Raw genomic sequence first — 21,963 nt, forward strand, 5'->3', positions numbered from 1 at the left:
GCTCCCGTTCGCCGTCCCGTTCTTGCGGGCCGGGATCCAGCGTTCCGGGCTTTGGCTACGACCGAGTAGGGACTAGGGGCGGAGGGAGTCGGGAGCGGAGAGCGGGGTGACCCGTCCTACGTACCGTGGGCCTGACTGAGGTTCTGCGCCTTGACGAGGAATGCGTCTGGCTGGGCTTAATTATATTATTACCGATTTAAAATCGGCTCCCTGTGATCGAACGTGACTTGGGAAAGAGGTGGTACTTCGTGAATAAGAAAGACATTGGCAGTATTCCCCCAGGTTGGGAGGGCAGCCTGGAATGCTGGCTGCATACCTGGGGAGGGAGCGGCTATTTAACCACGCTTCCAGCCCAGGACTGCAGAAGCGCGGGCAGCGGTAGAAGCTCCACACTGTTTCCAAAGATAACGTCTCGTGGGGGGGCCTGCCCTCGCTAATGAATTCTGGGCACACACCCCACTCGACCCCACCTGGGAATCTCAGCCTCCAGTCTTCCGGTCCCTCGACTCTAGGTTACTGACAAATCACGGAGACCAGTCTCGCGTTACCGATGCGGACTGGCTCGGCGGAGGTTTGAGAAAGAGGGAAGATACAGTACCAGGCTTGGTCCAGCCCCTGCTCCCATTCTCCGGAATCTGCATAATGGCTACTTCTCCGGAAACCAAGGGGGACGAGGGTGATGGTGACACGAGTTCAGAAATCAACGTCCCCAAGTTAATGTTAGTGGTTGACAAAATGCATTTTTTTTTTAACTTAAAGGTATTTGGGCGCAAAATATACACCTTTGATTTTTTTTTCCTGATGCTCCCCAACGCCAGGGATGAGGTCACCGAAAAATGGGTACGTGAGAAGAATTTTTTGTACCATTTGTTGCCCTACCCCTGAACTCAATGAGAGAGTATCTCTTTCCCCACTTTAATCTTTCTGCTCTAACGGAAAAGCACTTAGCAGATGAAGCGGCCAAGAGCCAGAATTATTCTCACTTGGTAGGTGCCTAAGAATTGGAAAAAACTACAATTAGGCTTTTTAGATTTAGGGGGACCTTGCACTACACAAAGTCACCTGGGAAATGATACTTCTCCCCACTGTGAAAACACTAGCTAGGGATAATGGACAAAAAAAAACCCAACAACACACATTTACTATAATCTTTCTTTGGCAAGAGCTAAGTTGAAATATAGGAAAAGAAGCTGCTTCTAAGCAGCTGAGTAGGAAGGTCAGCTAGTAAGTGACAAGAGACAGAGATGATCATGGTAGAGCGACATGATTCTAGATATGAAAAAGAGCTAACGTTGAGATCACCACCCTATATCCTTAGCAGCTGCCATGTGTATGGTTCATTAGCTTAGTGCTCAAAATATGTGTTGAGTTCAAATTCCAGTTCTGATAGTACTGCTACTCACTTCATCTCTTTGAATCTGTAAAGGATTATTTAGGTATTATGTGAGATAGAGAAAAGTGTCTAACATGTACATAGTGCCTAACAAATATAGGTTGAATGTCTGAAAATGGCATGAGGGTCCAACCCATTTGTTCTTGTATGCTTTTTGCTTCATCTCTCCTGAACTTGACCTTGCCCAGATGACCTGCTTCTCTCACCACTCTGGCCCTCGCTCCCTTCACCTATCCTCCAAATGACTCAAAAAATCAGCAGCTATTTATTATGCATCTACTATGTTCCAAAACAATGAGTACCAGTTGAGCCTGCATTGCAGGATGGAAATTTCCAAATACACTGTGTTTACAGCTAATGACATTAGCATCTAATACAAAGATTTACAGACTTGACTGTTACAGAATCACTTGGAATACTTATTAATGATGCAGACACCCACCTCTTCCCATCTCCTATCTTTTAAATTCTGCTTTAACGGATCTGCATTTTTAATTTTTTAAATGTCTTCATCTACAAATACATTATTTTACATAAATGCATAAATGGATTCATAACATACTGGTGTTTTCACTTTTTTTTCTCTTTATTCTTTGTGTCCCCTTCTCTCTTACCCTTCTTTAACAACCTGGTATGATCCTTGCAATATTCTTATAACATTGTATGTCTACATGCACATAATATAACATAATATTCATGTAGACATATTACATATACAGAGTTTTGGCATTATCTTGAAAATGGATCATATACATATTTTTCTGCAACTTGGTTTTCTCACTCAGTGATACTTCTGGCAGCTTCTCAGTGAAATGTGCATTGGCAAAGACACAGTCTAAGCTTTCTTACCCCAGTATACCACATAAATATTACCACTTTATTTTAGTTTTTATTTATTTAATCTCTAGACCCAATGTGGGGCTTGAACTCACGACCCCAAGATCAAGAGTCACATGCTCCTCTGATTGAGGGAGCTAGGAGTCCCAACATTGTCACTTTTTATGTGTACCATATCTATAGAAGTGAAAAGAGTTGGGAAGTATGGCCTAATGGGAATCCCTCCAAATCAGCAACTATTTATTCTCTTTAACAATTGCAAACTCAGCATATTTAAAGGACTGGGATGATTCTGATACAGGTGATATGCTGACCACACTCCAGGAACACTGATAGCAGGATGTTCAGACATATGATCCGTGGGTGAGCTTATTGATTAGCTTTCATGAAATTAGACTCCTAGGACATGAGAAATGAAAGGAAGCTTAGTTCTTTCATGACAGAAGAAGAAACTGATTTTGGACAGGGTAAGTAATTTGCCTCAGTGACAAAGGGAGTGAATAGAGGAACTAGGAACAGAACTCAGTTCTCTCTCTCTCTTTTTAATGTTTATTTATTTTTGACAGAGAGAGAGAGAGAGAGAGAGAGACAGAGCATGAGTGGGGGAGGGGCAAAGAGAGAGGGAGACACAGAATCTGAAGCAGGCTCCAGGCTCCGAGCTGTCAGCAAAGAGCCTGACGACAGAACTCTAACTCATGGACGGCAAGATCATGACCTGATCCAAAGTCCGACGCTCAACCGACTGAGCCACCCAGGCGCCCCAAGAACTCAGTTCTCTTGACTCACATTTCAGACATTAAACTGATAGATTTGGTTAATGGCATTTCATATAGGGAGAAGAAATACTATGCCGAAGATACAAAGTCAGCATACAGGAGGCTTCATTTGTTGCACTTTTTCATTCCAGCTGCCTCCTGAATTTGATACAAGAAAGAAGAATCAAAGCTAGTTTCTAGATCCAGCTCTACCATAAACCAGCTTTGTGACCTTTACTGTATCAGTTCCCCTCTCTGATCTGAGTTTTCACAGTAGTCATTCAACAAGTATGAATTCAGCACCTAGTGAGTGGTAAACAACACTTTAGATGTTGAGAATAAAGCAGTGAATGAGATAAAAATGTAGGATCTGTTCCCAAGAAACTTCCTAAAAGACCTAGAACATAGGTAAATGATAGAGTTGTCCAAAGGACCCAAGATAACATTTTATTAACCTATGGCAATGTCTCACCCCTCTCTAACTCGGTTTTTTTCCTTAGACTTTGCTGCACACCCTTATGCTTTTCCCTCAGTCTAACACATTAAATTTGAGAATCTGTTGGACAGGGGTTGTAGGCTGAATTCCACGTTTTCTACACTGGCTAGCATATAGCTGGTAAGTGTTGAGAAAATGTCAAGTTAGAAATTTACATTTCTTACCTCAAAAGATTATCGGACCCTGGGTTCACCAACGGGTTAAAACTGAAAGTCATCATCTCTCACCGTGGATCCTGTCTCAAGATTTCCTGCTGTCACTGCTGCTACTGATACCCACAATACCCCAACAGAAGCATATGTGGCCCTCTCTTTTGCCACTGGCTACATTTCCAGGATGTATCCAAGGAGAATAAAAGCACTGAGAGGTTGCTCTTTTGGTGCCTAGCTCGGCCATGACTCGTGGTCCCAAGAAGCATCTGAAGCAGGTAGCAGCTCCAAAGCACTGGATGCTGAATAAGCTGACCGGTATGTTTGCACCTTGTCCATCTACTGGTCCCCATAAGTTGAGACAATGTTTCCCTCTCATTTGCCTAAGGAACAGAATTAAGCATGCCCTAACAAGAGATGAAGAAGATCTGTATGCAGCATTTTATTAAGATTGATGGCAAGGTCCGAACCAACATAACCTACTCTGCTGGTTTCATGGATGTCGTCAGCATTGACAAGACTGGAGAGAATTTCCGCTTGATCTATGACACCCAGGGTCACTTTGCTGTTCACTGGATCACACCTGAGGAAGCCAAATATCAGCCGTGCAGAAAGAGATCTTTATGGAAACAGAATCCCTCATCTGGTCACCCATGATGCTAGCACCCTCTGCTCTCCTGATCCACTCATCAAGGTGAATGACACTATCCAGATTGATTTAGAGACTGTATAGATTACTGATTTCATCAAGTTTGATGTGGGTAATCTGTGTATGGTGACTGGTGGTGCTAACCTGGGAAGAATTGGTGTGATCATCAACAGAGACACCCTGGTTCTTTTAATGTATTTCACGTGAAAGATGCCACCCGGCTCTCCAACACTTTTGTTATCGGCAAAGGCAACAAACCATGGATTTCTCCTCCCCATGAAAGGGTATCTGCTCACCATTGCTGAAGAGAGAGGAAGGAGACTGGTGGCCAAACAGAGCAGTGGGTAAAATGGTCCCTAAGTGTTGCGATTGGAAGTCTTTATACATAATTAAAGATCAATACAACACGAAAAAAAGGGACAAAAAGCACTGTGGGGTTAGCGAAGTAACAGTCCCCTAAAGATGTCCACATTCTAATCCGTACAACCTCAGAGTATGTCATCTTACATGGCAAAAAGGGGCTTCGCAGAAGTGACTGAAGTTGAAGACCTTGAGACGGACAGAGTATCCGTGGATCCAACGGATCCAAGGTGGATCCAATGGAATCAATGTGTTCTTAAAAGTGGAAGGTAAATGCAGAAGACTTACTGGTTTTAAAGATGAAGGAAAGGGGGGGCGCCTGGGTGGCTCAGTTGGTTAAGCGTCCGACTTCGGCTCAGGTCACGATCTCACGGTCTGTGAGTTCGAGCCCCGCGTCGGGCTCTGTGCTGACAGCTCAGAGCCTGGAGCCCGTTTCGGATTCTGTGTCTCCCTCTCTCTCTGCCCCTCCCCTGCTCATGCTCTGTCTCTCTCTGTCTCAAAAATAAATAAAAACATTAAAAAAAAAAAAAAAAGATGAAGGAAAGGGATCATGAGTCAAGGCACGTGTGTGGCCTCTAGAACCTGGAAACAGCCTTCAGCTGCCAGCAAGAAAATGGAAACATCAGTCTTAAAATTCTGCCAACAACCTAAATGAGCAAGGAAAGGATTCTTCCCACTGTCTCCACAAAGGAACACAGCCCACCTGATACCTTGATTGTAACCTAATGAGACCCATACACAGACTGACAACACCACCTTTTATCCAGCTCATTGCCTCCCAATTCACCACCTAACCCAACCACAGCTTAACCAGCTATCTTTAAATTACCTTTTCCCAGGTGGTTATATGCTGTTATAGAGGCTGAATGGTCTGAGTATCCTTTAGATAATTACATCATAGGATGTAATTCTTTTAGGATTCATTGGATTAAAATATTCTGTAGTACAGGAACACAATAAACAAAAATAAATGTATATTTTGAGTCTGCATTTACCTATGACTACCCATGCACATATAGTCCCTGCTACCAAGAATGTCCTTCTACTCAGTTTTCACTTATCAAAGTCCAATCAATCTTTCATGGTAAATTTCCAATAGTATGTCCTGAACAAATCCTTACTGGCTACCCTTAATCAAAATTTGTCTTTCCTTTCCCACAGTATCTAAAGCAAGTCTATATTTTTGTTATAGAACTCATACCCTCTCCTATGGGTACAAAGTTATTGGTACATGCTCAGCATATGTGGTAACTCTCAATATTTATAGTTAATGAATGTATCTCTCTCCATGATGTGAGCTTCTGAAGTCAGGGAGAACTTTCATCTTTACATTACTCACAGAGACTAGCACACCATTCTGTTAAAAAAAAAAAAAAGTATTCAGGAAATGATTGTTTATTGTTAACATTTCTTAGCTTGTAAAAAAAGAATCCCACATAACATCTTTACTCAGAGTAAGCTCAAATATAAGATCAAGAACAACCATTTTAATAATATAAACAGTTGTACAAAGTACTGTGATAAAACCTTCTGGATTGAAACTCTGAATTCCGAACAGTGACATCATAGTAACGTTTTAAGTGGCATGGGCCAATGAGATGCAAGAACTAACTGTAGAGTTCATTTTGTTGGCTAGAATAGTCTCCATGAAAACATTATGGTGAAATTACCCTTAATTTTCAAGACAGAAAGATGTTATCACATATATATATGACACACACACACACACACACACACACACACACACATATATATACCTAAATATTGAGGCATTTACCAGTGATCATATTTAAAATACTATAAAAAAAGGAAAATAAAGTAAAATTGCATTAGAGTAGAATATACAAATTATGTAGTAAATTACATAGTATATAATGTAATTTATAAATTACATTATATGTAACTCTAAATAACTATTAAAATAACTATATGTTATAGTATATATAATAAGTTATATAGTATAGAAATTATATAATGATAATAAAATATATAACCATAGTAATATATATAGTGATATGTAATAATGTGTATATAGTAACATATAAATATAGGGAAGTACTAATATAAGTGTTACAGTCCTGTAACTACTTTGTACACTATGTCTGAGAAGCAGAACAAGGACTCCTGTTGTTTTTATGTAGGTACATTTTCAGAAAAATTTTGTGGGTTTTTTTCCATGAACCATAATTTATATAATCACACTTGTTATTACCTAATGGCTATGCAATTTCATAAATGTTTTCAGAGTAAGGACAGTTTACAATTCTTTTTTTTTTTTTTTCCTTTAGTTTATAATTCTTAACTTGCAAATTCGGCCTAAGTCTTCAGGGACTCTCGTAAGAATGGAAATAATCACAGCAACCTAACCCATTTTCTAATCTCCCAAAAGAAATACCCCAAATCTGACTACCGGGTTTTTATAGAAATAAAGTTTACTTTCTTTTCTCCCTCTTTTATGCTGAAAGTTAAAAAAAAAAAGTAAACAGTTTTATTTGGAATAGCTAGTCTAAAGAGGGAAGAGAGAGTAGAGAGAGTTAAAATTCTTGAATGTCTGGCATGTGTCAGGCACTGAAATGCTGGAGGCTCAATACACATTTTCTCCTATACAGCAATCCTTTGGGAAGCAAGAATTATTATCTCCATTTCACAAGTGAGAAAATGAGAACTCAGTTGAAATGAATGTAAAAGTTATTTTAAGAATTATTATGTGAAATAGAGGCTTCATATCTGGGGTTTTGTATTGTCTGTCGTTGCATTCTACATTAGGCTTTATTATACTGCCCAAGGAGAGAATTCTTTGTTGGTTTTTTGTTTGTTTGTTTGAAGGGCTTTTTTTAGAGAAGCAACATAATCTTGTCAGTTCGTTAAGTATGCCACTGTAACCCAATGGCCAACTACCAAATGACAGGGATGTGGCTAACTATATCCATGAGTCTCTGAGTCTGAGAACCAGAGCTCTCCCCATCTCCAGCACATGCCTCCTTTCATTGGAACAGTCCATGGGGCAGCTGCCACAATTGTTTTCCCTCCGTTTGTGCCCTCAGAAACTTTCTGCCCATCTCTTGGCATGGCTTTAGGCTGTGGAGCTGAGGGAGGATGTTATTCCTCCCATTAACGCCAGTAGAGACTTGCTCACATCTCCTGCTCTTTAGACATCTTAGTCAAGTCACTGGGTTCCGCTGGGGAATGGGCCTTACACAGGGAGGTTTTAGTGAGTCTAGAGATGATTTTAGTTTTTTTACAAAGCTTTGATGAATCACAACTTTTTCGTTTGACCCTCTCTTTTTTTTTATTTTTTTTTTAATGTTTACTTATTTTTGACAGAGAGAGACAGAGCACGAGTAGGGGCTGGGCAGAGAGAGAGGGATTCACAGAGTCCCAAGCAAGCTCCAGGCTCTAAGTTTTCAGCACAGCGGGGATCAAACCCACAGACTGCGAGATCATGACCTAAGCTGAAGTCGGACACTTAACCAGCTGAGCCACCCAGGTGCCCCGACCCTCTCTTTTTATTTTGACAGCCCCTCTTTCATGGAACCTGGCGCACTCCTTAGGAGCTTGGTTACAAGACACTTGAAAGCCACCAAACAGTGGTGCGAGCAAGCTTTCTATCTTTAACCACACCAATATCTGGACCAAGACTGGTGATCTTGACATTTTCCTACCTCAAAGCATCCTCACTAATCAAGAGATGGTATCAAAGGTCAAAGCAAAGGGGCGGGCGCCTGAGTGGCTCAGTGGGTTAAGCATCTGACTTTGGCTCAGGTCATGGTCTCACAGCTTATGAGTTTGAGCCCTGGGTCGGGCTCTGTGCTGACAGCTCGGAGCCTGGAGCTTGCTTCAGATTCTGTGTCTCCCTCTCTCTCCACCCCTTCCCACCTCACACTGTCACCCTCTGTCTCTCAAAAATAAATAAACACTAAATAAGAACAGAAAGCATCTACTTTGTCAGGCAAGATTCTGAAGAAATTAATCACATTTGCACAAGGGTATTAGACCAGTTTCTTGATTAAATTGTAGTTTGGTACACAAATGAATTTGAAAAATAAAGTCAATGGAGATTTAGTGATGTGAAATTTTTTAAATTAATGTTAACACAAAAATAATCAAGTCCAATAATTTCTAAATCAATGGAGTGAGAGTCCCAGAGCATTAGCTCAAGTTAAGAGGTTGAGAACTGAGACAGGTCTAAACATGTCAGGCAGGGTAACCTGTAGACAGACTCACCAGAGCGCAACTGTAATAGGACTGCGAGGCATCATGGGAGGGATGGTGGGAGATGCTGACAGCCAGCCTCTAGGCTTGAGGCCCTGAAGCCACTGGGAACCAAAAACTCTCCCTTTATCCTCTCACAGACATTGTGCTTGGTGGGAAAAGGGTTCAGCCAGAAGGAGGGAGTGAGAGAGTCCAGACTTGTTCTATGGACAGCAGCTAAGGTCTGAGAGACAGGATAATTCTGGATACAGTGTAAGGTACACAGTCAATTAATTACCTTCTGGTCCAGCCCTCAGAAAGTCATGCCAAATTCCTAGGGACAGGAAAACTGTAATAAAGAGGAAACTAAATAGAGAGGTATTATCATTAGAAACACAGCGAGGAGGGGCGCCTGGGTGGCTCAGTTGGTTGAGCGTCCGACTTCAGCTCAGGTCACGATCTCACGGTCCATGGGTTCGAGCCTCGCATCGGGCTCTGGGCTGATGGCTCAGATCCTGGAGCCTGCTTCATATTCTGTGTCTCCCTCTCTCTCTGCCCCTCCCCCATTCATGCTCTGTCTCTCTCTGTCTCAAAAATAAATAAATGTTAAAAAAAAAATTAAAAAAAAAAAGAAACACAGCAAGGAATTAAAAACATATCTCTGCCTCATGTGAGGAAAGAAATTCATCACTTCAGAACCAATAACTTTGCCAATATTGGGAGAGTGTAGAGAAGGGGTTAGGCTGAGCAGCAGAGGGGCAATATTACATATTTCTGGGTGGAAGAAGAGAGAGGTCGTGATGGAACCTATAGAGAAAAGTCATAACATCCAGTGGAGATGGTGGAGGCACCAAGGCCACCAGGTAGGAGGCAGACTTGAAATTCAAACCACACTCCACAGGCTCCTGGGTGGCTCAGTCAGTTAAGCATCTGATTCTCGATTTAGGGTCAGGTCATGATCTCACAGTTTGTGAGATCGAGCCCCACGTCCGTCTTGGCTCTGACACCATAGAGCCTGTTTGAGATTCTCTTTTTCCCTCTCTCTGCCCCTCCCCTGCTTGTTCTCTCTCTCTCTCTCTCTCTCAAAATAAATATTATTTTTTTTTTTTAAATCATACTTCATGCCTTCTGGTTTGCAGAATCATAAAGAGCTAATCCTTTAACCCAGTGAGCACATCTCAGAACAAACCATACCGACCAAGACAAATTTCACTGATCCTTACTAGACAACACTGATATCTGTTCCTTCCTCACATGCAAAATTTTTAGAAACTGGACTCCATTAAACATACAAATGAGACATAGTATTAAATATGTCATAGTATTGGTTAAGCTAAAGAAAATTATAAATAAAAAGAAACTGGGGTGCTTGGTTGGCTAAGTTCGTTGGGTATCCGACTTCAGCTTGGGTCCTGATCTCACAGTTTGAGTTCGAGCCCCATATCAGGTTCTATGCCAACAGCTCGGAGCCTGGAGCCTGCTTCAGATTCTGTGTCTCCCTCTTTCTCTGCCCCTCCCCTGCCCATGCTTGCTCTCTCTCTCTCTCTCTCTCAAAAATAAAATAAAAACATTAAAAAAAAAGTATATGACTTGATTTGTACATTTCATTCATACACAAAATGCATGTATTTTATCATACAAGTAACTGATAATCTGTTAGGAGAAAGGTTCTGGAATGCCCTATCAGTTTGTATAAATTTGAAAAAAAGATTTTGGAATAACATTCTGGTGCTTTACTCCACCAAAGAAACACAAACATTAATTAAGAAAATACAGAAAACTAAAGTCAAATGATTAAATCAACAAACTAAATCCATCCCAGGATTATTATATAACCATTAAGTAATGTCTTTTTAAAATGTGTAATAACAACATGAAAAAATAAGCATATATGGATGGAAAGAGGCAGTATATCTACAGTGTAAAGAATAGAGGTATGGGGTGCCTGGCTGGTTTAGTCTGGCTGGTTTAGTCACAGCATGTGACTCCTGATCTCAGGGTTGTAAGTTTGAGCCCCACACCAGGCATAAAGGTTACTTTAAAAAAAATAAAATAAAATCTTTAAAAAAAATGTAGAAGTACAACTTTATTTTTAAAACCTAAAATCAGAAGATGAATGAAGCAATGGACTGTTTTACTTTCCGTTTATTTAATGGCCATCCATTACTTTCACAATTTAAAAATAAGTTTAGGAGAAAGAATATGGCTTAGTTTAACTTAAATGATGTGTATAAAAAACTCAAAATCTTTACGGGGCTTAGAATTGAGATAATTGACTTTACAGACTAGAATAAACTGTTTTGAATTGAATGAATCTGTGCTTTAGCCTATCAATCCCTTTTTCTCTCTCGTGATCTGGAACCGATATGTGAAAGATTAGAAAACTGTGTGCCTAACCCTTACCTTGCTGAAAAGAGACCCTCAGTAAAAGTTTATTGATGATATAGTAACCCCCTTACCACTGGCTCTTTCCCAAAATTTAATCACCTCACTTACTGCAAAACAAACAAAACAACATTCAGAGGTTTGAGTCAAACCCTAACAAGAAGATCCCCTACATATTATACTTTTTCTTCCTAGTGTATTTTGCCCGTGAATGTCTTAGGACTAAACATTGACACTGACGTTAATTGTATCTTAAATTTGTAACATATTTTTGATCAACAGGTACAAAAATGCTTCTGGCAGGTGAACTATGCCATAGCTAAGAGGAGCATGTTTGTTTAGAGTGCAAGCTGGTCACACCAACAGACCAACTGTGAAATTTAGAATGAGGGCTCTGAGTCACATGGTGTCAGTTGATTTGGAGATTGAATTAAACTATGTGGGCAACCAATCAATCAATTATTCCTAAGGAATGAATATCCAATAAAACTCTGGACACAAAGCTCAGGTGATCTTCCCCGATTGGTAATAATCTACACACACTGTCAAACATCACTTCTCACAGATTAATGAATCATTACTCCGTGGGAGAGGACAACAAAAAGTTTGCCTTTAGAACCTTCCCCAGTTGTATTCTATGTGTCTCTTACTTTGGCTGATTTGACTCTCTATCATTTCCCTGTAATAAGCCATGATCATGAGTGAGTTCTATTAATCCTTCTAGTGAACTACCAAACATGAAGGTGGGTTTGGGAATTTTCCAAGTTTTCAGTGCTGTCAAAAGTGATAGCGATCTTGGGGACTGTGCCCTCAAATTTTGCAGTTTGACTAACTCCAAGCATATAGATAATATGTCAGTGATTAGCTATGGTATAATCTGGTCTTCAGGCCATAGTTTGCCAACCCCTGTTCTAATTCCTTAAAATATCTGTATAGTATAGTGCTCATTTCAGTAGCACAGATACTAAAACATCTGTGCAGTATGACTATGCATATAATTTGTTGTGGTGCCTGTAAAATTCATAATTTTGTCCAAACAACCTGCAATAGTCTATCAAAATAGAATCTGCAAGTGTCAAAATTCACAGAAATTCTATCTTTTGGTATTTACATATAATTTATTATCATCCGCGCATCTGAATGGTCTATTTTCAGGCCAACCTCAATCTAAAACCACGTACTACTTCCTAATAACAGTTTCTCATTTTTTCTCTCACTTTTTGTTTGTTATATCTGATTTTTTGTTCAATACAATTAACATAGAGTGTTATTTTAGTTTCAAGTGTACAGTAAAACAACTCAACAATTCTATACATTTCTCAGTGCTCATCAAGATGAACATACTCTAATCCCCTTCACCTATTTCCCCCATCTTCCCACCCACCTCCTTCTTGCAACTATCAGTTTGTTCTCTGTATTTAAGAGTCTGGTGGCTAGTTTTGTTTTGTTTTTGACTCGTCTTTCTCTGACTAATTTCACTGCAGATATTTTATATATACGTAGAATCAGTTCACTTCAATGAACTGCATCATTTTTGTGATAAAACTGACACTGAAAGCAAATATGTGTGTATGTACGTGTGTGCTTCCCTCTTTGCTGCCCGTCTCCAGTTAGATGTTTTGAATGTTTGTGCCTTTAGAGAACTATAGTACTTTGTAAATCAACCTAAATTTCCCACAGTGCTATTGTGGTAAGCAAATAATCCCCTCAGCATGCATTTAAGACTGCTAACCACCAGAAGAGGAATCCTAATGCACAAAAAAAAAAAAAAAAAAAAAAAAAAAAAAAAAAAATCATAGAAAACACTGTGATTAACAATTCAAGGTTAACAATCTTGAATGCTCTAGAATTTTCCCAGGAAACAAGAGGAATTTGTTCCTTTGGCCCATAAACAAAGAAATGCCAAACATTTCTTTTTAACATATAAACATTTAACTCCACGTCTTGATGGTCAACATGTTCCTCCAATCTTCCAATCTCATCAAAGAGATAATAGGGAAAACGTCGTATGGGAAGCAGGCTGCATTCATTTTGAATCTGGTTTTCTTTTGGCATAAACTCAATTTTCCTTTCTTATATTCTTCTCAATGTTAGACATTTTTAAGAAGATAATAATCCTATATTTTATAATACTTTGTGATTAATTATTAACCATGGGTAATTTATTTCTTCACCTGAATTTTCCATGCTTATTATAAAGTACCACACGGTACTACAATTTAATTGCCAAGTTTATCCTAGCTGACATGAACGACTCTATGTGACTGACATACTTGAACAAACATAACTCCTGGCCAGATAGTCCCATCTATAAACTATCAGAATATGTCTGATTGCCTAACCAATTTCCTCCCTTTGGAATATTGGTAGAAGAGCTGTCTCATGTGCAGTAGTGTCCACTTGCCCTCAGCTATTGCCTGGTATGGGACAAATACTCTCTACTCAGCCAGAATGGCCGTTCAATTTTCTGACATCCACCACTAAGCTGAACTCGCAGGAGAGAACAGAATGGGGGAAACTTACATTCCTACACTATTTTGTTTCAGTTACGTACACAGGCCTGTTCCTACACTCCTGCAGCACGGATAACAATGCCCTGTAATACTTAAAATTTTACTGAAGCCTTGAAAATATTAAAGGAGAATTGGAACATAATAAAAGAAAAGTCTAAAATGGAATTTTAGATTTTGGTCCTAGAGTCAGTCAACCATTGCCTTGTACTGAGAATCCCCTGCAGCCATCTTCCTCTTCAGGCCTTTGTGTGTCTCAAGTAGCCAATGTTATCTGATCGGCCACAGTTATGTATCTCTACTATGTCCTTTACCAGACTCCTTTACCAGACTCCTTTACCAGAGTCAGATCTCACTGCTATCATTCAAGTGAGAGAATGCAGTTCTCCCTTCTCCTATTTCAAGCCCATCCTTATCTTTACTCCAGAAAATTGACAATGGGTCTACCATTTTCTTCAGGAGAAATTTCCCCACCCTCACCCTCAGAGATATTTGGCCTCCATAACCTATGCAAAATAAGTGAGTAGTTGACAGTGCACTTTCCAAACCCTGCCTCTTTCAGTTATAAATGGCATCACCTGGGAGACATTAACTATCCAGTATGCGGTCGGCTGTGATAATCCAGTGCAGTTTTATGTCACCATTTTTCAGTATGCGAAGAGGAAGAAATCAGACCTATGTGTCCCCTCTAGTCTCATGATTTTCTGTGAGGAAATAACTGAATAAAATGTAATCATCTCTCAAAAACAATTACTCTGGGGGTGCCAGTGTGGCTTGGTTGAGCATCCGATTCTTGATTTCAGCTGAGGTTACGATCCCAGAGTTTTGGGATCAACCATGTGTCAGGCTCCATGCTGAGCATGGAGCCTGCTTAAGATTCTCTTTCTCCCTCCGCCCCTCTCCCCAACTCACTCTCTCTCTCTAAAATAAAATTTAAAAAAATTTTTTTAATAAATTCTTTTTGAATTAGTAGAAAGATTTCCTCCCCTGTGTAGTGACATCATTTTAGAAAGACCTAACACAATTTAGATTGCTAAACAAAATTTAATATTTCAGTCAGACACATCTACATTGGGTTCGATACATCTATGAGAACAATGGCCAGACATTTGTTTCCAACAAAATGATTGTGTAAGATCACCACAGTAGCCACACCAAGGTTATTCCAGGTTCATGGACAAATTCCACTGACCAAGAATGCAGAAACTGCTCACCCCTATGTCAAATGGTTTTCTAGTTTCAACGAATTCCCTGAGGCACCAGTTACTCTAGTGTGTGATTATAGTTCAGCTGCGTCCTGGCTGGTTGAATTCTCTGGTGCTTTCAGTTGTCCAGATGTTCAGTTAGTCTTACAGAGTCCAATATCCAGAAATCCCAGTTACAGTGAGAAGCATGTATTTTTTTTTTGTCAAACAGTAATTCTTTCTTGACAACATTTAATTCATTCTGCTGTAGAATCGCTGATAAACACACCTCCACCCAGAGATGGCTGAAAATACAGGCATATTGATACTATATGGGTTATTCAAACAACATATGTATGAATGAAATAGAAATATTACCAAGTAGAAACTATTAAATATTATGCAAAATTACATTAAGGAGAGTGATCATAGTAGTGTAGCCTATATAAAGTCTTATATGGCCTAGTTTGTCTATGAAAGAGCCACTGACCAAAATATTCCAATTTGATTAGTCCTTTGGTCTCAAAGACCAAAAACACAAAATATAATTTCTAAAAAGCACATTTTAGGGTTTATAGATTGTTTTTTCTTTTTTTAACTCACTAATATCTGTAATTTTTATTAATTCTATTTTTTATGTTTATTTATTTTGAGAGAAAGAGAGAGAGAGGGAGAGAGAGAATCTCAAGCAGACTCAGTGCTGTCAGCACAGAACCTGATGTGGGGCTCGAACCCATGAACCATGAAATCATGACCTGAGCCAAAATCAAGAGTTGGACGTTTGCCAACTGAACCACCCAGGCGCTCCTATTAATTCTATTTTTAAAGTTTATTTTGCATTTATGTTCCTAGATTCATGAGATGGATATTTAGTTTATTTAAAAACTTGCTTCTAAACATAGAAAACACTCTCATGTGTTTTCAGTGTAGTATTCTCATTATCATTAATGTTCTAATGATCTTTAACTTCCACTTTAATTTTTTTGGGGGGGGATCCAAAAGTTACTTAAGAGAATGTTCTTTAATTTTAAAGTGGTTAATTTTTACTGCATTTTGTGATCTGAGGATGTAGCCAATATAAATTACATAAATTAAATTACAATATTTTCTTTTTGACCTAAAATATAATCCTGTTTTTTTTTTTTTTGGTAAATATTTCAGGGCCATGTGAAGAAAGTAAGTATTCACTGCTTACATGGTACACATATATCAATATTTTTTAATGAAATAAATTTTATTAACCATACTCAAGGGATTCAAAAGATTTGAGCTGACAGAAGAATGAATCAGTGAGTTGAAAAGAATGAATCATTCAGTTGAGATTATCTGGTTCGAGGAATACAAAGAAACAAGAATGAAGAAAAATGACCAGATTCCTCTTTTTTTTAAGTTTATTTATTTATTTATTTACTTAAGTAATCATTACCCCAATGTGAGGCTTGAACTCATAACCCTGAGATCAAGAGTCACATGCTTTTCCAAATAAACCAGCCAGAGACCACCCAAAATGAACAGACTCTAAGATACCTTCAGAATATTATAAAGCAAACCAAAAAATGCATTATAAAACTTCCATAAAGAAAGGAAAAAACCAAAAGAAACATAGAGAAAGAAATAATATTCCCTAATCAAATTTGATGAATATCATTAATCTACACATCCAAATGTACAACAAAGGATAAACTCGAAGGGATCCAAATCTAGACACATCACAGAGAAATTGTCCAAAGATAAAGAGAGAATCCTGAAAGCAGCGAGATAAAAATGACTCACAAGTACAAAAGCTACTCAATAAAATTTACAACTGACTTCTCATCGGAAACTATGGAGGCCAGAGGGCAGGGAGATGACATATTCAAAGTGTTGAAAGAAAAAGACTGTCAATCAAGAATTTTATATCCAACAAACCTGTTCTTCAAAACTGAGGAGAAACTCAGAATTTCTGATTAAAAAAAGAAAGAAAGAAAGAAACAGCAAATATTTCATCAGCAGGTTTTCTCTACAAGAAATACTAAAGGGAAGCCAAGCTGAAATGAAAGGACACTAGAGGGTAACTTAAATTCACCTGAAGAAATAAAGAGCACCAGTAACATTATAGGCAAATATAAAAGATCATAAAAATATGTTTCTGTTTGTAATGCTTTTCTTCTTCCACTTAAATTAAAAGACAGTTGCATAAAGCAATAATTATAAGATTGTCTTTATAGGTTTATGCATAAACATGTAATCCATAAGACAGTAATAACACAAAATAGGGGGAAGAGAATGGAGCTATATTGAGGCAAAGTTTTTGTTTATTCCTGAAATTAAGTGGCTATTGACCCAAATTTGACTGTTGTAAGTTATGATACTAATTATCATTTACTACAATTAGTGTCTTAGAGGGCAGCCACTAAGAAAATAACTCAAAAAAGATACAGTAAAAGAAACAAGGCATGATGCTCATCAATAGTCATTGGGGAAATGCAAGTCAAAACCACAATGAGACACAACTTCAGATCCACTAGTTTAACTGTAAGAAAAAAGATGGACAATAACAAGTATTTACAAGGATGTGGAGAAATTAGAACCCTCATGCATTGCTGGTAGGAATGTAAAATGGTACAGCCGCTTTAGAAAACATTTTGGCAGTTTCTCAAAGGACTAAACATGGAGTTACCATATAATCCAGCAATCCCATTCATAGGTATATAACCACAGTTGTTGAAAACATATATTCACACAAAAGTCATACATGAATATTCATAGCAGTATTGTAGATAGTGTTCAAAACAAGAAAACGTTGAATGTGGTGTGTGAAATTGTCTGCCATTACGAGCCCCAGGTATTGCTTTATATATGAAGCTATTCAACAACCTTGGGTAGAATTGAAGGGGTTAGTGAATGAAGCATGGAAAAACCAGAAGGTAAGAGGTAGAATGGGAGAAGGCAGAACAGAAGGTAAGTGATAACTAGTTAGGGAAGGTAAAAGAGGAAATAAAGGAGGAAAAAAAAGATGCCCAGATATTTCTTCATTATGATGTCTGTGTCCTAACTCTTTTCTCCCACAGGAAAAGGCATATTTATACACATAAGGAGTGAAAACATAATCAAAAGGATTATGTTTATGGCTGTTCTTATTCCATCACTGGTGTTAACATATGAGATACGTTTTCAGACTTTTTGTTTAAATGAAAAAAAAACTACCTGGAACACCTGGTTGGTTAAGTCAAAGAACCATGTGACCCTTGATCTTGGGATCATTAGTTTGAGCCCCCATTTGATGTAGAGATTAGTTAAATAAATAAACATTTAAAAAAAAAAACTAGCTGTCTATGATAAGTATGAAGAATTCTCTGTCCAGACCCCCTTCAAGAAAGGACTTAATGCCTAAGCAGTGGGGAGGAAGCAAGCACACAGCTTCTAGCTATGCGCTTTTTCCAGAGAGCTGCTTTGCGTGAAGCCTTTCTCTTCTTAGGGCAGTCTACATCTGGTGACTGAGCAAGGTAGGGCTATAGACTTGGCCACTTGGAGCCCTATTCTTCCAGGGTTCCAAGCCATGGTCAACAAAGTTTTTGGACCTGTATAGTAGTTCTACTTCTCTCTCTGTCCAGTCCTGTTTCCTTGCCTACTTTTCACAAGTATTGATCCTTATGGAACAACTTCCTCCCAGAGCTCTACCTCATCTTTTGCTTCTAGAGAACCTAACCTGTGACATAATCATTTTCTTTTACCTTCATGCATGAGGGAGAAGAGAAAAAGCCAATAATCCTCTTCTGTTCAACAAAGAAAATTCACAAGTATTTATGTCTTCTGGAAAACAGGGATGTCAACTTAAGTATTTATTACTAGGCAACACATTGTTAAGTAAGACAACCAGTTTATAACCTTTTAAGGATTAAAGATTACTTTCACAGGCCATAGCAACAATCTCTGGAGTTCAGATGTCTAATAGGAGTTGGCAGCTAATGGGATCAGCAAACTACTGCCCAGTCCAACCTCCTAATTTGTAAATAAAGTTTTATTGGAACACAACTATGCCCATTCATTTGGCTGCTTACATGCTGCAGTAGCAAAATTACATAGTTGCAACAAAGACCACAAGTCTCAAATATTTACTTTCTGGCCCTTTAAGAAAAAGAAGATTCTTTTGATGGAAATAACTTCTGCAAGGACAGTTTTATGATGCAAAATACTATTTGCTTTTCTTTTCAGACGCAGTGAGAAGGAGTAGCTACAAGTGGTCCCAGTTTTTAAAGGCCAAGCCTTATGATTCCATTAATTTTGTCACTGAAGAAAAAAAGGCAATCTCAAGAAACCCAACAGAATATAGAAAGAACAGGGTAAAACAGTACTATTAACAAATGAAGAAAGGAGTGTATAGTATTTTTAACCTACATTGATCACAAGTTAAAAATAAGAACAGGGTTTTAGGTGTCTCACGGCCAAGTCTGACGAGATCAAGTTTGGGAATGGAATTATAAATAGTAAATCCACATACCATGATTTGTTTTATGATACATTTTATCAAAAGTCAAAGTGAAATGCAAGTGGGATAAACAAACGATCCATTGGAGTGAGCAAGACCTTCTAATGACTTCTTTCTGATCCTTTTTGTGATGTGCCAAGGTAGAGACACAACATAAGGAATTCCCTGAGTCCAATGTGGCCCTGATAAAGGACCCTAAGGAGAATTATGGTCTCCCTTCCAGCAGTGCCACATCTGTGCCTGGAAAGAGTTTATATTATACCCGGGCTGCATGTCCGGGCTTTCCAGGTTCTAAAATTCTTGCCACCCTACACTTATTCAACCCTTCCTGTTCTATTCCTTTAACATAGGACCTACGAATGTTTTACATATAGCCCACTTAGGATCTTTACCACTGCCAGGTATCCAGTCTTGCAGCATGTTCTGAAATCTCTTTCCCGGGTTCTGTTTCTTTCATTCAATTTCAATTGCTGTTCTTTTTCAGGTTCCCCAGGTCCCCTTCTCGCTCTAGGACTTAGTCATCTATTCTCTCTCAATTGCTTTTTGCAGATAAAGGCCAAAAAAAAAAAAAAAAGATGCATCACACTTCATTCTTTTCGTCAATAGTTGCAGACGAATTATAGTTGGACACTTGGCACAAGACCTTTGAAGTACTTTAAAATCATACACATAGCTGTTCCTACCAACTTTCCTGTGCCTTCCAGTAATCACTGAGCTTTCATTCTGGGCAAAGCAGATTACCAAATACCATTTCTTAAGTGTATATGTTTTCCAAGAAATAGGGTTAAAAAATATGTGTAGTCATTGATTTGACGTGTGACCTGTGCCTCTTCAGTCACATGCCGTGTTTTCCTGGCATTGTTCTCTCTTGCTCTTTGAGGCAGTGTTTATCCACCATTTATAATCTCACTTTTTAATGTTATACCTTCCTTTCCCATAACCTATTTATATACTACTAAATCAAGCTGTGATAAGACACCACTTTTTCATTCCATTCCAATTCTACATAATAATTTCCCATTTGAAACAACAATTATTTTATCAAGAAGAAACAGCTGCAAACACAGCAATTCCTCTGAACTACCATTAACTGAATGTTCCCTGCTGTCAAGCCAGATGTTTAGTTCTGAATACTGAGCTTTCTGTTTAAATGGGTAGGAAGCCCAGAGAGGAGTAGATACTGGCTGCACTTTTCTGAGATGGGGGTACAGCCCCTCTGCCAGGCTCTCTAACAATGGGAAAGATGCCATTCCCATCACTTCTTGTCTTTTGACCCTTTTCTCCTTGGAACTCCTGCCCCGACTTCCTCAGTAAGTTCTCAGAAGTCAGTTGTGTCATCTGAGTTCTACTGTTCACATCTGTCATTCCAGAGAATTCCAGTGTTCTAAAAAGTCGTAATTATTAATGCATCAGTGTCCCCAGTGTTCTCTTGCTCTCTCTCCACAAGCTAAGTAAGATTCTGGTGTTGTTCATTCTCTAAGCATTTTGTCACTTCTCACTTGTTTTTCTCTTGGGCCTTATTAGAGAGTTGGGGGTAGGGGGAAGGAAGTCTAGAGCCTTTGGTGTGGAGTTGTATGGGCATTTTTGGTTAGGAATTGATGGTGTGGGGGAGAGAGTTTTCAGGAGCAACTGCTTCCATGTTTGAGAATGACAGACATATAGACAAAGGATTCTTTAATACATTATCTGTGCCTGCTAAAATTTATGAAAATTGTGATGGCAAAGTTGGAGGTGACTATTTTGAATGGAGGGAAGGACAAAGAGACGGGTGGGAATGTGAGGATGCTGATGTTCTCATCTATTAAAGCAGGGAGTCACTGATTCATTGATAATATATATAATCAAAATATGTGGTTTTTAAAAAAGCACATTGAATACAGCCTTTTAATATTTTAGAGCATTTAGAATCCTTTAGAAAATAATATATCTTGTGCTAAAGAAATGTTTATTTGGAATTCAACAATTCCTTCAGTTTCTCTCCAAACCTTTGGAGACCTCTTTTTTAAATTCAAACGATTGGGATGCCTGGCTGGCTCAATCAGTAGGGCAAGCAACTCTTGATTTTGGTGTCATGAGTTTGAGCCCCACATTGGGCCGAGAGCTTACTTAAAAATTTTTTTAAAACTTCAAGTAAGGGGCGCCTGGGGGACTTAGTCGGTTAAGCATCTGACTTCAGCTCAGGTCATGATCTCACAGTTCGTGAGTTGGAGCCCCACATCAGGCTCTGGGCAGACAAGTCAGAGCCTGGAGCCTGATTCAGATTCTGTGTCTCCCTCTCTCTCTGCTCCTCCCCTATTTGTACTCTGTCTGTCTGTCTCTCTCTCAAAAATAAACATTAAAAAATTTTTAAAAAATTGAATAAGTTTAAGTTTAATATATTTAATATAGTGTGATCCCATATTTATAGAAGGTATTCCTTCTGTGTGTATACTTAGAAAGATGTATATAATAATATTAATCTAAAGCTAATATGGGGTGCCTGGGTGGCTCAGTCGGTTAAGTGTCCAACTTTGGCTCAGGCTCAGGTTTGTGAGTTTGAGCCTTGCTTCGGGCTCTCTGCTGACAGCTAGCTCAGAGCCTGGAGCC

At 38.8% G+C, this 21,963-nt stretch overlaps 1 pseudogene across 1 annotated transcript; it reads left to right on the forward strand.

Annotated features, from left to right (window-relative positions):
• The first annotated feature begins 26 nt into the window (after positions 1-26).
• LOC145715750 (small ribosomal subunit protein eS4, X isoform-like) lies at positions 27-4,945 on the forward strand (annotated as a pseudogene). Its single transcript, XR_014138174.1, has 3 exons — positions 27-238; positions 760-840; positions 3,138-4,945. The product of XR_014138174.1 is annotated as a small ribosomal subunit protein eS4, X isoform-like (transcript).
• The last annotated feature ends 17,018 nt before the right edge of the window (positions 4,946-21,963 follow it).

The sequence above is a fragment of the Panthera onca genome, chromosome A1 (assembly GCF_046562875.1).
Source record: "Panthera onca isolate mPanOnc1 chromosome A1, mPanOnc1 haplotype 2, whole genome shotgun sequence".
NCBI lineage: Eukaryota > Metazoa > Chordata > Mammalia > Carnivora > Felidae > Panthera > Panthera onca.